We start from the raw sequence: 18731 nt of genomic DNA on the forward strand, positions 1-18731 counted from the left end.
TATAGACTGGGGAACGTACATTATGATCTGTTATGATCTGTTTGCATTTATTGCAGGATCTTAATAAATTAGGTGCATTTCACTGCACTGTATTTTGGATTAAGACCAGTGTATGAAGAATCGGTCAAAGTAAATTCTCCCCTAAATGTTTTCATTTAATATTAGAAACTTGAATTTGCACACTTAGGTCACTTTCAGACGAGTGTATTATGGGTGCATTTATGCAGATGAGTGTCTGACCACAGGTCTACTGACATATTCCCACAGCATCATAGGGATTTAGGTATCAATGTGCATATCTTAAAATATTTTAGGTGGATCATTGAAGGTACACTTAAAAAAGGGAACCTGTCACCTCCCCCAACAACACCACAAACTTATGCTTCTGTTAGAGAAGATGACGGAGTTAGGTGATGTATTTTTTATACTCACCTGCTCTACGGTTTCTGTGGTGTCTGCCGCTGAAGTCCACGTGCCACGCTGAAATCTGACTCTTTTCAGATTGCCGTATGCATCCTCTCCCATAAATGGAAGAAGCAGTGGGTGGTCACATGTTATACATTGTGCACATGACCGATCAGCTAGTCACAGGCTTCAGCTGTGATTCTTTCATGGCCGCTAAAGCCTTTGCCTGGCTGAGTGGTTATGTGCACAATAAACGGCACGTGACCTGCCATTGTTTCTTCTGTGTTCAGTGCAGCCAGAACCAGGCCTGCAGTGCTGGACAGGGAGCTGCCAGGTATTGAATTTATTTTGACACTGTATAATTATTTTAATGTCCTGGAAAACCCCTTCATTGTTAAATCATTGGCAATGCTCTCAGAGGATTCACTGAGACCAAGTACCATGACCCGCTCATTGCCTTGACCTCATGGTCAATTCTATGTTTAACCAGTTCACTTCCAGTGCTCTGGTTCTTTTTCTAGAAAAAAAGGATAAAATAGGTCAGCACTTCCCAATAGAAATCTATAGGTGCACGTTAAACCATGGCTGCAACATACAATAGTAGCAGAAACCAAAAAACGGCAACAGCACTCAAAATACATTTACTATAATTTACTATACTTTTTGTACAAATATTGTGAAGTTTTGCCTGTCTTCACCTGGTCTTGCACAGCCACCACCCATTTACCCTCTGTCCCATCTATTGGACCATATAAATGGTATCCTACCTTCCCTGGTTTTATTTGTAGGCCTAGTCCCAAGAAAGGAGCATTCTTAAAGGTAAGTACCCATCTTTCCCAGGTTAAGATTAAACCACCTGGTAGTAGCATTAGGACCCATCTGAAAGCTTGGTCACCTGAACGTTGGTAGATGGGCCAGTGTAATTTGATCAAATTATATACCAAGAACCTTGCATTATTTAATGTGGTTAGAGTATTTATTATAGGTATGTATACCTCTGATAGTAAATGTATTATAAGTGCTGTTGCCGCTTTTTGGTTTCTCTTTCTCTTTCTACTCTATATGTGTCAGTATGTAGTATAGATTATAAAAATTAGACTTACTGTACATTATCATATAGTTCAAAATGGCAGTTTCCATTTGTCGTAGATTGATCAGATCAATTTCTATTTTTAATGTACAGATAAAAAGAAAACTTAGATTGTGTATTCAACCTCGCGGCTGTACATTATGGTGCCTTTCTCTTTAAAACATTCAGAAAATAAACATTCATGTTATAATTACCATTCCACCTATTGTTCGTCATCAAGAGACATTTATAGATCGCCATCATTAAAATTAGTCAACAACAGAAAATAGCTTAATGGTTTCCATTTAGCCATTCTTCAGTGAATAATATATAAAACACGTAGCATAATGCTATTGTTTTCCACAGTCCTCTCTTAAAATAAAATAAGACACAGCAAAATCACGGGTGCTCTCATTAGGGATTCAGGAATTCTATTTAGGGACATGCACAATTTAATATAGAGCTGTAAGAGATTTGTTTTTTATTCAGATGTTCTAAATGGTGTTTTTTCCCCAATGGAATTGATATGAGAACAATAGAAAATAATTTAGATTTTCCACACTGGTTTTTTGTAGCAGCCAGCAAATTGAAGGACATTACTAGTTGAATTGTTATATGTTTGAACTACGTGTGAACTCTTTCATCTTGACTTAGTTCAATCCCATTGTATTACCGTTTCTTCTAAAAATCTTTTATGGAGCAACCTGTGACCTTCACCAGGTTGGCTACGGACTTTGGTTGGAACGTTTAACTTTATGCTTTTAATTTAGTGTAGTTTATGTTTTTAATCTTGAAGTTGACTAAGGATTAGAGATGAGCGAACCTACTCGTTTCGAGTAATTACTCGATCGAGCACCGCGATTTTCGAGTACTTCCGTACTCGGGTGAAAAGATTCGGGGGGCGCCGGGGGGCAGGGGGAGGCGTGGCGGAGTGGGGGGTAGCAGCGGGGAGCAGGGGGGAGCTCTCTCTCTCCCTCTCCCCCCACTCCCCACTGCAACCCCCCACTCACCCACGGCGCCCCCCGAATCTTTTCGCCTGAGTACGGAAGTACTCGAAAATCACGGTGCTCAGGCGAAAAATGGGCGTGGCCGAGTAGGTTCGCTCATCTCTACTAAGGATGCTTTGAGATGGAACAATTATCATTGAAAAAAATCATTCCAACAAGTAAAAGCGACTGATAAGCGTTCGGTCTAGATGCGAGCCAATGGCTGATCGAAGAACAAGAATCATTCGCTTATTGCCCATCATTCAGTTTATGTAGGCATAAAAATCATCATTGGCTCATTCAGTTTAAACACTGATCATTCAGTATTTCACATTCATTATGTGAAACATTGACCGATACTGAACGATTCTCGTTGAACAAGCCAACGATGAATCTGCCTGTCTAAACAGTCTACATGAGAGCGAATGAGCTAGCTATGATGTCACTGGCTTGTTTGATTGTGGAAACGTCAATCATTCTGTCCAAAAGGAACCTAATTGCCACTAAACCCACTGTAAATGTTTTTGAATATTTTTTTTATTTCCAATCAATTTCTAGATTCTTATCAATGTACCAGAACTAGAAGACAAGCACTGCCAGTCAACATAGGCTGAACAGTACTGGTAGTTCAAGAGATTTTCTACATGAGAGTACATCTTCATATGCCTTAATAGCTCTAGACTACCCTCTATGTGCCAGAGAGGTGAGATGCAAATAGAAAATAACTCTTGCTGACATGGCCTGTCCATGTTTATTTAATTTGCTGCCATCTAATACTACATTTCCCAGTAGTGACCATTGTATCACAGGGGGAAAGTTTGACTAGCTGCAGCTTCCTTTCAGAGATGGTGGTGACTTGCCTGACGAATGGTCCCATTCAGTCCCAAAATGTGTTGCCCTGTTTCCACTGTAAATAAAGTATTATATTATTTGGGTTTGTGGTGTGCACTGTATAAAAGTTCTGTTTTCTGTGTCTGTTCCTTCAAAGATAACAGCTAATTTCTGATGTTGGATGTGTATTGGTCAGCAGATCTCCAGGCCGACTTCAATGTAGAATCTCTAAGCCTTACTTGATTTGGCAGTAACCAGACTGGGGTGTGGAACATAAGAAATCTCCCCATTTTTCATCCTTGACACCGGCAAGAGGCATGAACATTCCTGGTCAGATTACATGGTCATCGTTTCTAGAACAGTCACCAATTGGTGGCAACAGCAGTGATGTAGCAGTAACATAGTATGTAAGACCAATAAAAGACCTATGTCCATCCAGTTCAGCCTATTAACCCCCAATGTTGATCGAGTGGAAGGCAAAAAAAACCCAATGAGGTAGAAGCCAATTTTCCCCATTTAAGGGGAAAAAATTCCTTCCTGACTCCAATCTGGTAATCGGAATAATCCCCTGATCACCGACCCTTCTGAAGTTATTAAGGATTCTAATATATAATATTGTAGTTTTCAAGAAAAGCATCCAGGCCCCTCTTGAACTCTTTTATTGAATTTGCCATCACCACGTCCCCAAGCAGGGAGTTCCATAGTCTCACTGCTCTTACAGTAAAGAACCCCCTTCTATGTTGATGTAGAAACCTTTTTTCCCGACAGTAGCACAGTCAGGAAAGAAGCTGAGGCTTTCAACCAGAACAACACTCAGGAAGTCACAGGCCAGAGGATGAAGCAGAGTGTAGTCAGGAACAAGGCTGAAGGTCAGAGCCAGGAGTAGAACAACAGGTACTAGATGAATAGCCTTAAAGGTAAAGTAAAAGCGATATCCAGCAACAAGACCAAGGTCAAGATCAGAGTCAATGAGGAGTCAGGATCTGGATTAGTAGCATGAGGAAAGAGCTAGGAAGCGTATTAACCACAATAGTCATGCAAGAAATCCATAACAGCCCTTCAGACACCAGTTGCCTTGCACAGCAATGCCACCATGCAGCCTGAGCTGGCCAATCCAGCAGGGACCTAGCAGAAGACAGAAAACTTTGCAGAGCAAGGAATGTAGGGGGTGTCCAGTTGCCCAGCAAAAAGATGCAGTCACTGGTAGAAACGACAAAGAATCGCCAAGACTTGAAAATTGGGTATGATGAGTAACAGTGTATCCTTTTGAAGCAACTCTTTTAAATAAACCAAAACTATGCTTTATATATATTGCTTAATACTGATTTCTATATTTTCCTACTTTTATGGATGTTTTGAAATGTTCCATCCTTTTTTTCTTAGGGTTAAAGAATTATAGAAATTCTGCAGGTAACTAGTTAGGTCTCTGTCATATAATGAGGTAGGTTGTCTTCAACCTCATTACAAGCTGCCAGAAGTGGTAGTGGAGATGAAGGATTTGTGCATCTCATGCCTTGACCTTGTTATAAAAGACAGCTAATAGCCGTATATTGTCGCATCAATGGCAAGCTAACATTATGTCAGTATAAGCACAAAGATGTTCAAAGTGCTTTTTGACATGTACAAGTACCTGATTTCACCACTATGCAACCAGTTCATAAAATTCAGATATTGGGATCATGATATTGTGCTTTAGGCCCTCTTCACATGACCATATTTGCATGTATAATATGCATAGAACATAAACATTGATATCAATGGGTTCGCTCACATGTGCTTATTTTTCCTGAGCTATCAGTCGCATGCAAAAAAAGTGCAGCATGCTCTATTTTCCTGTGCATCTGCGCTCCAAAGATCCTCATAGAAGTCAATGGGGGAGTGCGCAACTGCACACGCAATACGCTAGGAGATGCATTAAACACTGCGTAATTCCACTGGAAATAGAACACATCTGGAACTAATTAGCCATTTCAATTGGTGCGTCTCTGCTGGCCGTGCACAACTGAACATGCCCTGCAGACGGAAAAGGAACAGCAAAATAAGCCGATCCGTGCACAAAAAGCCTCGTTCAGTGCACAAAAAAGTTACGCTGAGGCATTTGCAAATGCGCATACACTCATGTGAAGGGGGAGATAAAAAAGTGGTATAAAAAAGATAATATTTTGTGCAATAACCACAATTAAAATGATATATAGTTACAAACCAACACACACAATTATATTAATAGAGTTGTAGGGAAGACAGAAAATATATGTAGATGTTACTTGTGAACTTCCACTGAGGCAAACTAATAATACAAATAATAAAAGGAGAACAATAAAAAGTAAATACAAATACTAGAATATTTATTGTGCAAAAGCCCAGTTTGTACAAAATTAAAATATAACTACCGTACGCTGAAGTCCTCTATAAATAAAGCTTCAGGATTACATACAGGGTGTTTCAAAAAGAACGGTGCAAAAGTAAAGCCCATTTCTTCATATATGAAGTGACTTACAACAGCTGGTATGACAAGAAAAGATAGAAAAACTCTTCAAGTTTTTATTGCACCTTACAGGTGTCTGATGTGGGTGCTGTTGGTCTGGGCAGAACTGGACTACTGACTTAACATTTGGCGTGTCACCAATGGCACCCACATCACACATCTATAAGGTGCATTAAAAACTTGGAGAGTTCTTCTATCTTTTCATGTCCTTCTGGCTGTTGTAAGTTACTTCATGTATGAAGCAATCAGCTTTAGGCCTCATGTCCATGGGAGAGTCGGATTCCGTGGGTGGGAGCCCCGCCGCAGGATCCCACCCTGCCTATGGCATGAGGACATTACTTTCCAGTCTGGATGCATTCGGATTGTCCGGCCTCTCCTCTGTGCATGTGGGCGGACGCGCCAGCATGTGGGCGGACCCGCCGGACGGCACGGCCCTCGCACATGCGCAGTGGAGATTTTTTTTTTAAATCTAATGCTTTCCTGCGGGACCCACAGCACACCCAGAGTGACAGTTTCGGGTACGCCACAGATAGGACGGCCTCCATTGACTTCAATGGAAGCTGTCCCTGCGGACCTGCAGCAAAATGGAACATGCTGTGATTTGTTTTTCGGACCGGAAGATTAAGAAAACAAACCTGCATGGTTTAATTAAGCTGCAGGCGCCCATAATTGTCTATGGGCGGCTTGAACTCTGGATCATCCGCGCGGGTGCCCCACGCCAATTCCGGAATTCAAACCAGCCCGTGGACATGAGCCCTTACTTTTATACCATTCTTTTTGACGCACTCTGTAGTTTATATTTTATTTGGACTATAAGGCTGATTTCCATCTAACATATTTACTTTACTCTTTTTCACCCTGAGAAAAGATTAACTTTAGTATGGTACATCAACCATTTGACCCCTTAACTAGAGATGAGCGAACACCAAAATGTTCGGGTGTTCGTTATTCGAAACGAACTTCCCGCGATGTTCGAGGGGTTCGTTTCGAATAACGAACCCCATTGAAGTCAATGGGCGACCAGAGCATTTTTGTATTTCGCCGATGCTCGCTAAGGTTTTCATGTGTGAAAATCTGGGCAATTCAAGAAAGTGATGGGAATGACACAGAAACGGATAGGGCAGGCGAGGGGCTACATGTTGGGCTGCATCTCAAGTTCACAGGTCCCACTATTAAGCCACAATACCGGCAAGAGTGCCCCCCCCCCCTCCCAACAACTTTTACTTCTGAAAAGCCCTCATTAGCATGGCATACCTTTGCTAAGCACCACACTAGCTACAACAAAGCACAATCACTGCCTGGATGACACTCCGCTGCCACTTCTCCTGGGTTACATGCTGACCAACCGCCCCCCCTCCCCCCCACAGCGCACACCAAAGTGTCCCTGCGCAGCCTTCAGCTGCCCTCATGCCACACCACCCTCATGTCTATTTAGAAGTGCGTCTGCCATGAGGAGGAACCGCAGGCACACACTGCAGAGGGTTGGCACGGCTAGGCAGCGACCCTCTTTAAAAGGGGCGGGGCGATAGCCCACAATGCTGTACAGAAGCAATGAGAAATATAATCCTGTGCCACCGCCATCAGGAGCTGCACACGTGGGCATAGCAATGGGGAACCTATGTGCCACACACTATTCATTCTGTCAAGGTGTCTGCATGCCCCAGTCAGACTAGTAATATGCACCTTAACAGTAACCGCGTTGGTGGTAATGTGGTGGTGACTGCGGACCTAGTAGCACGGTTGTATTTTGTTGGTTTTCGGAATGCGGCCAGGATTAAGTGGGCCGTGGCGGGGGGATGGTGTGGGGGCTCTCTTGTTGTGTCGGTAAAGGTGAAATTCTTGGACTGCCACCAGACGAACCAATGCAAAGGCATTTGCCAAGAATGTTTTCCCTGTTGGAGGAGGAGGGGGATGTTTTTGAGGCACTACGTGTCCTCTCCACGTGTCCGTGGTTATATGCACCTTAACAATAACCGCGTTGGTGGGAAATGGCCTCGCCGCCATCATGTCTTTGGGAAGCCTCTGTTTCCACACCCCAGAGACATACCATTAGCAGCGGTATAGGCAGAGCCCAGAATTCGTAACATTTCAGCCGTAGCATTAGGACAGGCCCCACTAACATATCAGTAGCAGCATTATAGGAGGAGCGCAGTCTTCGTTCCATGTCAGCAATAGTAGCACTCAAGACAGGCCCCAGTAACAATTCCGAAGCAGCAGTATAGCGGGAGCGCAGTCTTCGTTCCATATCAGCAATAGTAGCACTCAAGACAGGCCCCAGTAACAATTCCGAAGCAGTATAGCGGGAGCGCAGTCTTCGTTCCATGTCAGCAATAGTAGCACTCAAGACAGGCCCCAGTAACAATTCCGAAGCAGCAGTATAGCGGCAGCGCAGTCTTCGTTCCATGTCAGCAATAGTAGCACTCAAGACAGGCCCCAGTAACAATTCCGAAGCAGCAGTATAGCGGGAGCGCAGTCTTCGTTCCATGTCAGCAATAGTAGCACTCAAGACAGGCCCCAGTAACAATTCTGAAGCAGCAGTATAGTGGGAGCGCAGTCTTAGTTCCATTTCAGTAGCCTTAGTATAGCCAAGGCCCAAGTTACATTTATGTAGCTAAAGTGTAGGCCAACCCCACACACCTTTCTGTACCATGAGTGCAGGCGAAGAACATACAAATTGCTATGATTACACTGTAGGTGAGGGCCCCAAAAAATTGGTGTACCAACAGTACTAATGTACCTCAGTAAAAATTGGCCATGCCCAACCAAGATGGCAGGTGAATCGCTTTGGTTAATGTGGCTTAAGTGGTAACTAGGCCTGGAGGCAGCCCAGTGTAATGAAAAATTGGTTCAAGTTAAAGTTCCAACGCTTTTAAGCGCATTGAAACTTATAAAAATTGTTCAGAAAAATTATTTGAGTGAGCCTTGTGGCCCTAAGAAAAATTGCCCGTTCAGCGTGATTACGTGAGGTTTCAGGAGGAGGAGCAGGAGGAGGAGGAGGAATATTAGACACAGATTGATGAAGCAGAAATGTCCCCGTTTTGGATGGTGAGAGAGAACGTAGCTTCCATCTGCGGGTGCAGCCTACGTATTGCTTACGTATCGCTGCTGTCCGCTGGTGGAGAACAGAAGTCTGGGGAAATCCAGCCTTTGTTCATCTTGATGAGTGTTAGCCTGTCGGCACTGTCGGTTGACAAGCGGCTACGCTTATCTGTGATGATTCCCCCAGCCGCACTAAACACCCTCTCCGACAAGACGCTAGCCGCAGGACAAGCAAGTACCTCCAGGGCATACAGGGCTAGTTCAGGCCATGTGTCCAGCTTCGACACCCAGTTGTTGTAGGTGGCAGAGGCGTCACGGAGGACGGTCGTGCGATCGGCTACGTACTCCCTCACCATCCTTTTACAGTGCTCCCGCCGACTCAGCCTTGACTGGGGAGCGGTGACACAGTCTTGGTGGGGAGCCATAAAGCTGTCCAGGCCCTTAAAGACTGTTGCACTGCCTGGGATGTACATGCTGCTCGATCTCCGCACCTCCCCTGCTACCTTGCCCTCGGTACTGCGCCTTCTGCCACTAGCGCTGTCGGCTGGGAATTTTACCATCAGCTTGTCCGCAAGGGTCCTGTGGTATAGCAACACTCTCGAACCCCTTTCCTCTTTGGGAATGAGAGTGGGCAGGTTCTCCTTATAGCGTGGGTCGAGCAGTGTGTACACCCAGTAATCCGTTGTGGCCAGAATGCGTGCAACGCGAGGGTCACGAGAAAGGCATCCTAACATGAAGTCAGCCATGTGTGCCAGGGTACCAGTACGCAACACATGGCTGTCTTCACTAGGAAGATCACTTTCAGGATCCTCCTCCTCCTCCTCCTCAGGCCATACACGCTGAAAGGATGACAGGCAATCAGCCGGTGTACCGTCAGCAGCGGGCCAAGCTGTCTCTTCCCCCTCCTCCTCATCCTCCTCATGCTCCTCCTCCTCCTGTACGCGCTGAGAAATAGACAGGAGGGTGCCCTGACTATCCAGCGGCATACTGTCTTCCCCCGCCCCCGTTTCCGAGCGCAAAGCAGCTGCCTTTATGCTTTGCGGGGAATTTCTCAAGATGCATAGCAGAGGAATGGTGACGCTAATGATTGTAGTATCGCCGCTCACCACCTGGGTAGACTCCTCAAAATTACCAAGGACATGGCAGATGTCTGCCAACCAGGCCCACTCTTCTGAAAGGAATTGAGGAGGCTGACTCCCACTGCGCCGCCCATGTTGGAGTTGGTATTCGACTATAGCTCTACGCTGTTCATAGAGCCTGGCTACCATGTGGAGCGTAGAGTTCCACCGTGTGGGCACGTCGCACAGCAGTCGGTGCACTGGCAGCTTAAAGTGATGTTGCAGGGTGTGCAGGGTGGCAGCGTCCGTGTGGGACTTGCGGAAATGTGCACAGAGCCGGCGCGCCTTTACGAGCAGGTCTGACAAGCGTGGGTAGCTTTTCAGAAAGCGCTGAACCACCAAATTAAAGACGTGGGCCAGGCATGGCACGTGCGTGAGGCTGCCGAGCTGCAGAGCCGCCACCAGGTTACGGCCGTTGTCACACACGACCATGCCCGGTTGAAGGCTCAGCGGCGCAAGCCAGCGGTCGGTCTGCTGTGTCAGACCCTGCAGCAGTTCGTGGGCCGTGTGCCTCTTATCGCCTAAGCTGAGTAGTTTCAGCACGGCCTGCTGACGCTTGCCCACCGCTGTGCTGCCACACCGCGCGACACCGACTGCTGGCGACATGCTGCTGCTAACACATCTTGATTGCGAGACAGAGGAGGAGGAGGAGGAGGAGGAGGGTGCTTTAGTGGAGGAAGCATACACCTCCGCAGATACCAGCACCGAGCTGGGGCCCGCAATTCTGGGGGTGGGTAGGACGTGAGCGGTCCCAGGCTCTGACTCTGTCCCAGCCTCCACTAAATTCACCCAATGTGCCGTCAGGGAGATGTAGTGGCCCTGCCCGCCTGTGCTTGTCCACGTGTCCGTTGTTAAGTGGACCGTGGCAGTAACCGCGTTGGTGAGGGCGCGTACAATGTTGCGGGAGACGTGGTCGTGCAGGGCTGGGACGGCACATCGGGAAAAGTAGTGGCGACTGGGAACTGAGTAGCGCGGGGCCGCCGCCTCCATGATACTTTTGAAGGACTCAGTTTTCACAACCCTATACGGCAGCATCTCAAGGCTGATGAATTTTGCTATGCGGACGGTTAACGTTTGAGCGTGCGGGTGCGTGGCGGCGTACTTGCGCTTGCGCTCTAACAGTTGCGCAAGCGACGGCTGGACGGTGCGCTGAACTACACTGCTGGATGGGGCCGAGGACAGCGGAGATGAGGGTGTGGGTGCAGGCCATGAGGCGGTAGTGTCTGTGTCCTGAGAGGGGGGTTGCATCTCAGTGGCAGGTTGGGGCACAGGGGGAGAGGCAGGGGTGCAAACCGGAGGCGCTGAACGGCCTTCGTCCCACCTTGTGGGGTGCTTGGCCATCATATGTCTGCGCATGGTGGTGGTGGTGAGGCTGTTGGTGTTGGCTCCCCGGCTGAGCTTTGCGCGACAAAGGTTGCACACCACTGTTCGTCGGTCGTCAGGCGTCTCTGTGAAAAACTGCCAGACCTTAGAGCACCTCGGCCTCTGCAGGGTGGCATGGCGCGAGGGGGCGCTTTGGGAAACAGTTGGTGGATTATTCGGTCTGGCCCTGCCTCTACCCCTGGCCACCGCACTGCCTCTTGCAACCTGCCCTGCGGATGCCCTTGACTCCCCCTCTGAAGACCTGTCCTCCTGAGTAAGCGTTGCACACCAGGTGGGGTCAGTCACCTCATCGTCCTGCTGCTCTTCCTCCGAATCCTCTGTGCGCTGCTCCCTCGGACTTACTGCCCTTACTACTACCTCACTGCAAGACAACTGTGTCTGATCGTCATCGTCCTCCTCACCCACAGAAAGTTGTTGAGACAGTTGGCGGAAGTCCCCAGCCTCTTCCCCCGGACCCCGGGAACTTTCGAATGGTTGGGCATCAGTGACGATAAACTCCTCTGGTGGGAGAGGAACCGCTGCTGCCCAATCTAAGCAGGGGCCTGAGAACAGTTCCTGGGAGTGTTCCCGCTCCTGAGCAGGTGTCATTGTAGTGGAGTGAGGAGGCTGGGAGGAAGGAGGAGCAGCAGACAGAGGATTCGGATTTGCAGCAGTGGACGGCGCAGAACTGCGTGTTGACGATAGGTTGCTCGAAGCACTTTCTGCCATCCAGGACAGGACCTGCTCACACTGCTCATTTTCTAATAACCGTCTCCCGCGTGGACCCATTAATTGGGCGATGAATGTGGGGACGCCAGAAACGTGCCTCTCTCCTAATCGCGCAGCAGTCGGCTGCGACACACCTGGATCAGGAGCTCGGCCTGTGCCCACACCCTGACTTGGCCCTCCGCGTCCTCGGCCGCGTCCACGTCCTCTAGGCCTACCCCTACCCCTCAGCATGCTGTATTACCAGTGATTTGATTTCACAGGCAGGAAATAAATTGGCGCAAGACAGCAGGCCAAATATAATTTTTTCCCTTTTTTGAAAACGAAAGGCCCCACTGCCTCTAGTGAATGAATAATCTAAGTTTAATAACTGTGCTCTGGCCCTGCTAATGTGTCACAGAACGTGAGGGTAGCAGAGTTATTAACTCTGGCAGAGCAGGTATTTTTTTTCCAAATTAAGGAAAGCAAATGGCGAAGCCAGCAGTAAACCGTAGCTGGGTGCGTCTGATTTTTAAACGTTGCACACGCAGCCGACACGTGTCCACCGCCCTTAGGACGGACAGAGGCAGGACAAATAGAATTATTTTCAGTTTTTTTCCACCAAAAGGCAGCACTACGTATATTCAATGAACATGAGAAGTTTAATAACTGTGCTGTGGCCCTGCTAATGTGGCACAGAACTTGAGGGTAGCAGAGTTATTATAACTCTGGCAGAGCAGGTATTTTTTTTCCAAATTAAGGAAAGCAAATGGCGAAGCCAGGAGTAAAACGTAGCTGGGTGCGTCTGATTTTTAAACGTTGCACACGCAGCCGACACGTGTCCACCGCCCTTAGGACGGACAGAGGCAGGACAAATAGAATTATTTTCAGTTTTTTTCCACCAAAAGGCAGCACTGCGTATATTCAATGAACATGAGAAGTTTAATAACTGTGCTGTGGCCCTGCTAATGTGGCACAGAACGTGAGGGTAGCATTATTATTATAACTCTGGCAGAGCTGGTATTTTTTTCCCAAATAAGGAAAGCAAATGGCGAAGCCAGCAGTAAAACGTAGCTGGGTGCGTCTGATTTTTAAACGTTGCACACGCAGCCGACACGTGTCCACCGCCCTTAGGATGGACAGAGGCAGGACAAATAGATTTTTTTTCACTTGTTTTACAAGCAAAAGGCCGCACTGCGTATATTCAATGAATAATAACTGTGTTGTGGCCCTGCCTACACAATTCTTTCCCTGCAGTATCAATGGAGGGTGCAATGCTCTGCAGAGGCGATTTTGAGAAGAAAAAAGATATGCAGCACAGCTAACAGCAGCCAGCACAGTACTGCACACGGTTAAATATGGCCCTAGAAAGGACCGTTGAGGTTCTTGAAGGCTACACTCACTCCTAACACTCTCCCTGCCTATGCAACACTTCTGTCCCTAATGCCGGGTGCAACGCTCTGCAGAGCCGATTTTGAGAAAAAAAAAAATTGCCACTGCTAACAGCAGCCAACACACAGCTATCAGTGGCCCTAATAAGGACCTTTGGGGGTCTTGAAGCCTACACTAACTACCAATTCTTTCCCTACAGCAGCTCCGGTACAAACAGCACTGTCCCTCATCTAACTCACAAGGCATCTGAGGCGAGCCGCGGGAGGGGCCGACTTTTATATTAGGCGGACACCTGATCACCCCAGCCACTCACAGCAGGGGGGTGGTATAGGGCTGGAACAACACAGGGGGAAGTTGTAATGCCTTCCCTGTCTTTCAATTGGCCAGAAAAGCGCGCTAACGTCTCAGGGAAGGAAGTGAAAGTAACCCGAACACCGCATGGTGTTCGTTACGAATAACGAACATCCCGAACACCCTAATATTCGCACGAATATCAAGCTCGGACGAACACGTTCGGTCATCTCTACCCTTAACGACACAGGATTTGCAGTTATGCACTGTGCGTTCAGGATTTGTATGGAGGGGGATTGGGAGCTGATCCCACTCCATACAATGTGGGTGTTGGCTGTTTCTCAGTTTTGACAGAGGCACTTACATTTCCTAATCGGTTTTGCAGGGGGGTCACCCCGTCTCAAAGAAAAGGTTTAATAAAAAGTGATCAAAAATCTATATGTACTTCAAAACAAACAACAAGATGTCCTGCAGAAAATGAACCCTCACACAATTATGTTGACGGAAGAATTATAAAGTTATCGCTGCAAGAAAATGACGGCAGAATTTTTTAAAATGTTTTTCCAAAGATACTTTATTTTTTAACAGTAGTACATAAAAAAACGATATAAATTTGATATAATCGTACTACCATATAGAATCTTTTCTGCAGTGCGTGAGCCATAAAAACAAGACCTTCCCCCCAAACACGGCTGAATTTCTTTGTTTTTCCCATTTAACATCACATAGAATTTTTAAAAAGTTTTTCAGTGCATTATATGATACATTAAATAGTACCATTGAGGAATACAACTCGTCCTCCCAAAAACAAGCCCTCAGACAGCTAGCTGTGTCAATAGATAAGCAAAGGAGTTATGATTTTTTGAAAGTAACATAGTATGTAAGGCCAAAAAGACATTAGGTCCTGTTACCATGCAGGGCGGCGCAGGGTCCCGCGGTCAGCGCGCGCCGCCCTGGCGTCGGCTCAGGCGTCCTGGAGCCCTGATGTCGGGGCTCTCCCGGCGACGTGGAGCGGCTGGTGTGCGGCGGCGTGGGCATGTCCGCCCATAGGGCGCCGTCCACACTCCTCTACCTCTCTTGTGCAGTAGTGGGGGAGCTGGCTCCTCCCACTCTCTGCCCCTGGGTGGAGTCTTTCATTTATAAGGCTGGCAGTGACCTGAGCTCACTGCCAGTTATTGGTTCTGCTTGCATCTAGTCAGCCTGTCTCAGTCAGTACTAGTTGCTAGTCAGTCTCCTTCTAGTTTGCCTGTCAGCTTCCATCTCCAGCCTTGCTTTGCTCTGTAAGTTCTGTGGGTCATTTCCATCTGCCTTCTCTGTCGGCACTTGTCCCCCCATCAGTTAGTCACATCTTGTTAGTCGCCAGGTTCCTAGCCAGAGCAGGGACTGCCGCCCAGTTGTCCACCTGGGGTTAGCCAGGGCCGAGGCAAGTAGGCAGGGACAGTGGGGTGCGGGAAGTTCAGGGCACCCCACCTGGCGCTCGGGGGGCAGAGTGCCGTAGCATAATAACTGGCCCTTTAAAACAGTTTTTTCCATGGAGGCGATCAGCTCCCTTGCGAACCAGCTGCAAGCCCTGGTGCCGGTGGTCCAGGATTTATCCGCTCGCATGGCGGCCCAGGAGCAGCGGGGGTTGTCGCAGGGGCCGGACGCCTCAACCAGTCCCGAACCCAAGTGCCCTCTTCTCGAGGTGCTCTCTGGGGAGAGGAACAAGTTTTTTGTTTTCCAACAGGCGTGTCGCTTGTTTTTTCAGATGTGTCCCCGTTCTTCCGGCTCGGAGGCTCAGAGGGTCGGGCTGATAATGTCCCTGCTACGGGGCTCTGCTCAGACCTGGGCTTTTTCCATCCCCGAGGGTTCCCCCTGCCTGCAGTCTGTGGACGCATTTTTTCAGGAACTCGGGGGTATCTTCGACGAACCGGACCGAGCGGGGTTGGCGGTTTCCCGGCTGTTGGCGTTGCAGCAGGGGTCGCTTAGTGTGGAAGATTATTGCTCCAACTTCAGACGCTATGCGGGTGATACTGCATGGAATGATAGCGCTCTGAAAGACGTTTTTCTGCAGGGCCTCTCGGACGCGGTTAAAAACCTGTTAATTTCCCATCCCGTTCCCGGGTCATTAAAGGAGGCTATGGAGCTAGCGGTGAAGGCGGATATGAGGTTCAGGGCTGGGAAGCAAGATAGACAGGCCCGTAGAGAACGGGAGGTCGTTTGTCCTGTTCCCCCTTCTTCATTACCAGTCTCTGTTCCCGAGCCTATGGAGGTGGACCCGCTGGACCCCAAGGAGCGACGCCAGATGCGTTTATTGCATCATCTCTGCCTCTACTGTGGGAAAGCTGGACATCGGGTGATAACCTGCCCCCTGAGGCCTCAGCGCTTACAGTCTGAATCGGCAGAAAGACTCCAAGTCCTAGGCGATTGCAGGGAGGATCGCCTAGGATCACAGGTATGTCCTAAACTTCTGGTACCTTACCAGGTTAGATTCCAGAACTTCTCCCGCCCAGGGCAGGCGTTTATTGATTCCGGAGCAGCCGCTAACCTGATAAGCATGCGTTTCGTTAGACCCCTGATGGCTGAATTTGTGGCGCTGAAGACGCCAATTCATTTTACTAGCATTGATGCTACCCCTCTTGCTACGGGCTTGGTACGATGGAGGACCCCAGTGTTACAGTTCATGGTGGGGGGGTCGCCACTCGGAAGATCTATCATTCCTGGTGATGGAGAAAATGTCGGTAGACATGGTACTAGGGATGCCGTGGTTGGCGTTGCACAACCCCCAATTCGATTGGGCCACTAGGGAGCTGACCCAGTGGGGACCATCCTGCCATAGCCATCTTGCTCCCCTTCCTTTCTGCTCAGTTGATACCGCTCTCAGTCCCCATGTTCTGACTTCCCTTCCTACCCCGTCTGCCTGTCCTGCAGCCGATGTCGCCACCGATGTGCTGCAGGGGGATGGAAGGAAGTGCAAAAGAATCTAGAAGTAGTAGGGTCTTGTATGCAGTTACGTAGTGGGAAGACTCTGTCTGTATCTGATCCGTACAGGGTGGGACAGAAGGTGTACCTGTCTTCTAGAAATCTCAAAAGGAGGGTCCCATCCTTGAAGCTAGCGCCACGTTACGTGGGTCCGTTTGTCATCACACGTGTGGTGAACCCGCTCGCCTATGAACTGGGTTTGCCAGCTACATGGAGGGTTCACAGGGTGTTCCATAAGTCTTCATTGAAACCTTTTGTCCCTTCGGTGATGCCCACCTCCGGTCCCCCGCAGTCCACCCGGCTCTGTGATGAAGTTGAATACGAGGTCCCGGAGATCCTGGATTCTCGTCTGTGTCGAGGAACCCTACAATATTTGGTGGCCTGGAAGGGTTTTGGACCAGAGGATCATTCCTGGGTGGGCGCACGTGATGTTCACGCTCCCGTGTTGGTACGGCATTTTCACCACTGTTTTCCGGATAAGGCTGGTCGGAGGTCCCCCGTCAGAGGGGGGGTAATGTTACCATGCAGGGCGGCGCAGGGTCCCCCGGTCAGTGCGCGCCGACCCGGCGTCCTGGAGCCCTGACGTCGGGGCTCTCCCGGCGACGTGGAGCGGCTGGTGTGCGGCGGCGTGGGCATGTCCGCCCGCACTCCTCCACCTCTCTTGTGCAGTAGTGGGGGAGCTGGCTCCTCCCACTCTCCGCCCCTGGGTGGAGTCTTTCGTTTATAAGGCTGGCAGTGGCCTGAGCTCACTGCCAGTTATTGGTTCTGCTTGCATCTAGTCAGCCTGTCTCAGTCAGTACTAGTTGCTAGTCAGTCTCCTTCTAGTTTGCCTGTCAGCTTCCATCTCCAGCCTTGCTTTGCTCTGTAAGTTCTGTGGGTCATTTCCATCTGCCTTCTCTGTCGGCACTCTGTCCCCCCATCAGTTAGTCACATCAGTTAGTCGCATCTAGCCAGAGCAGGGACCGCCACCCAGTTGTCCGCCTGGGGTTAGCCAGGGCCGAGGCAAGTAGGCAGGGGCAGTGGGGTGCGGGAAGTTCAGGGCACCCCACCTGGCACTCGGGGGGCAGAGTGCTGTAACAGGTCCCTCCAGTTCAGCCCATTACCCCCCAATGTTGACCAAGAGGAAGGCAAAAAAGAAGCAATGATGTAGAAGCCAATTTTTCCCATTTAAGGGAAATAAATTCCTTCCTGTCTATAATCTGGCAATCGGAATAATCCCTGGATCACCGACCCTTCTGAAGTTATTAGTGATTAGAACATATAATATTGTATCGCTTAAGAAAGGCATCCAGGCCCCTCTTCTACTCTTTTATCAAATTTTCCTTCACCACTTCCTGAGGGCTCAGTCACATGGGTACATCGGCACCCGTGTTACTGCAGGTAGCAGACGGCCGTACCTGAAGACGGACGTCTCTCTGCAGCGCCGGAGGAAAGAACATGTGACCGGCTTCATTGTCGGTCATGTGTTCTTTCATCAGCGCTGCAGAGAGACGTCCGTCTTCAGGTACGGCCGTCTTCTTTCTGCAGTAACGGCTCAGTTACATGGGCGCATTGGCGCCGGTGTACGGGTGCCGATGCGCCCGTGTGACTGAGCCCTCAGGCAGAGAGTTCCATAGTCTCATTGTTCTCCAGTAAAGAACCCCCTTCTATGTCGGTGTAGAAACCTTCTTTCCTTTAGATGTAGAGTATTTCCCCGTGTTACATTACAGTCCTGGGTATAAACAGATGATGGGAGAGATCTCAGTATTGTCCCCTGATATATGTATACATAGTTATGTCTCCATCTATTTTCTAAACGAAATAATCTCAATTTTGATCACCACTCTGGGTATTGTAGTCTATCCATTCCATTCATTACTTTAGTTGCCCGTCTTTGTACCCGCTCAAGCTCTGATATGTCCTTCTTGAGTACCAATGCCCAAAACAGGCCACAATATTCCATGTGTTGTCTGACCAGTAACTTGTAAAGAGGAAGAACAATGTTCTCATCATGCGCCCCATGACCTCTTTTGATGCGCCTCATGATCCTATTTGCCTTAGCCGCAGCTGCCTGACACTGGTTGCTCCATTTAAAGGAGATGTCTCGA

This window comes from Eleutherodactylus coqui, chromosome 1 (genome assembly GCF_035609145.1).
Source record: "Eleutherodactylus coqui strain aEleCoq1 chromosome 1, aEleCoq1.hap1, whole genome shotgun sequence".
Taxonomy (NCBI): Eukaryota; Metazoa; Chordata; class Amphibia; order Anura; family Eleutherodactylidae; genus Eleutherodactylus; species Eleutherodactylus coqui.